This window comes from Canis lupus, chromosome X (assembly GCF_048164855.1).
Source record: "Canis lupus baileyi chromosome X, mCanLup2.hap1, whole genome shotgun sequence".
NCBI lineage: Eukaryota > Metazoa > Chordata > Mammalia > Carnivora > Canidae > Canis > Canis lupus.
In genome coordinates this window covers 92,834,560-92,837,014 of record NC_132876.1, presented here as the reverse complement: position 1 = coordinate 92,837,014, position 2,455 = coordinate 92,834,560, and positions in this window count along the sequence as shown.

Sequence of the window (2,455 nt, the reverse complement as noted above, 5' to 3'; positions counted from 1 at the left end):
CAGATGGAAAACAGACACATGGAAGGGTGCTCAACATCACTTATCATTGGTGAAATGCAAATCAAAACCACAATGAGGGGGATCCCTGGGTGGCTCAGTGGTTGAGAGCCTGCCTTTGGCCCAGGGCGTGATCCTGGAGACCCGGGATTGAGTCCCACGTCGGGCTCCCTGCATGGAGCCTGCTTCTCCCGCTGCCTGTGTCTCTGCCTCTCTCTCTCTCTCTCTCTGTGTGTCTCTCATGAATAAATAAATAAAATCTTAAAAAAAAAAAAACCACAATGAGCTATTACCTCACACCTGTCAGAATGCCTAGAATCAAAAACACAAGAAACAAGTATTGGCGAGGATGTGGAAGAAAAAGGAACCCTCTTGTACTGTTGGTAGGAATGCAAACTGGTGCAGCCATTGTGGGAAACAGTATGGAAGTTCCTCAAAATATTAAAAATAGAATTACCATATGATCTAGTAATTCCACTAGTGGATATTTACCCTCAAAATACAAAAACACTAATTCAAAGGTATACATACGCCCCTCTGTTTATTGTAGCATTATTTACAATAGCCAAGACATGGAAGCAGCCCCAAGTGTATATTGATAGATGAATGGTTAAAGAAAATGTGGTATATAAATAAATAAATAAATAAATAAATATATATATATATATATATATATAATGGAATATTACTCAGCTGGAGAAAAGAATAAAATCTTGCCACTTGAAACCACATGGGTGGATCTTGAGGGTATAATGCTAAGTGAAATAAATTAGTCAGATAAAGACAAATACCATATGGTCTCACTCATATGTGGAATTTGAGGAACAAAATAAACAAGCAAAGGGGAAAAAAGAGATAGACAAAACCAAGAAATAGACTCTTAATTATAGAGAACAAATTGATGGTTACCAGAGAGGAGGTGGGTGGGGTGGGTGGATGGGTGAAATAGGGGATGAGGATTAAAAAGTACACTTATCATGTTGGAAAATATAAATAAGATTAAAATAAAGGTTTTTAGTTTAAAAAGAAGGATCTAATTTGGGGGATAATTAATTATACATAAATAGATAACAAAAAGAGCTGCTAGAGTTTTTTTTAAAGTTATCTTTTAGAAATATATATGAAAATATTTACAGATAGGAAAATCATAAATTATATGGTTCAGAAACATCTGATCATCTATTCCACTGCTGAATTAACCTGGACTCCAAACAATGCTAAGATGTCCAAGGCTAGGGTTTAAATTTCAGCAAGAAACTTTCTCTTTGCTTCTTCCAAACTGCCTCCTTTGGTCAACTCATAGTGACAGATATGGAATTCAAACCCAAGACTGTTGACTCTAAGTCTTCTGCTTTTAATAACCCTCAGGCTATTCTGCTATTTTGTAAACTTTCTATATATCTGGATTAAAAGTGCTACAGAGAAATCCAATGATAGTAAGGTGAATTCCTTATCTTTTTATCTAGTTTGGTAATACAGAAGATACTTTTGGCAGTGTAGAGAGGCAGGGGGTAACCTTTCTTCCAGCTAGATGGGTTGCTTATTAAGAGAAGATGTTTTTATTCTTCAGTGATTCAAACAAGGAAGTCATCTCTCTTTATCCTGGATTGCATTTAACTTCTGGATTTTCTGTCAACTAACAACGTTGGCATTTTACAAGGATTTTAGGAGATTATAATCTTTCTAACCTCTTCCCTCAGTTTTTTCCCTAAACCCTTGGAGATAAATTGGCACACTTTTAAACATTTAATCCTTTTCCTTTCAGCAATTTCTCTTGGGGGCATATTTCACCTGTGAAGGTTTTTCTTTTATTTTCCCATAAATGCCATATGACCTGTCAGATGTCTATTCCTGAGCCATGGAATTGTTACTTTTAAGACTTTCTGGACTTCTCTATCTAAACTCAAAAAAGGTTATGTGACATTGTTTCAGGCCATGCAGCTGATGCTTAACAAGGTTCAAGGGTGACCTTCTACAACCTGATGTGCTAGATATCTTCAGGGAAGGAAAGAAGGAGTGAAAGGGAAGAATGCAAGTGATCCCTAGCTTCCTGAGTTTGGCCAATTATATGAACAGGATGACTTTGGGGGTAGGTGGTAAGCAAAGTCACAGCTTTAACGGTATGATTTTTAGCTTCGAGAGGCTTCTTACCCCTACTTCACAACCCAAAGGATCACATAATATATTCCCATCAACTAAAAAATAATGTGTTTGACATGGAAGGTAAAGTGCTTGGGCATCTTTTCTTTATTAAAAGCATGATTTGATTTTTTAAAAAAATGGAGAGAGTACTTTTTCCCTAACGGTGGTGAGTACTTGAGGGACCAGTGAAAGTTCATAATGAAGAGACAGAGGATTTCTAACAAACTTTTTTATTGGCATAAGGCAGCATTTCTCAGATTGTATATTTGGGAAACATTTGGTCTGAGATACATTCATCTTTAAAAAAGTTTTAGGA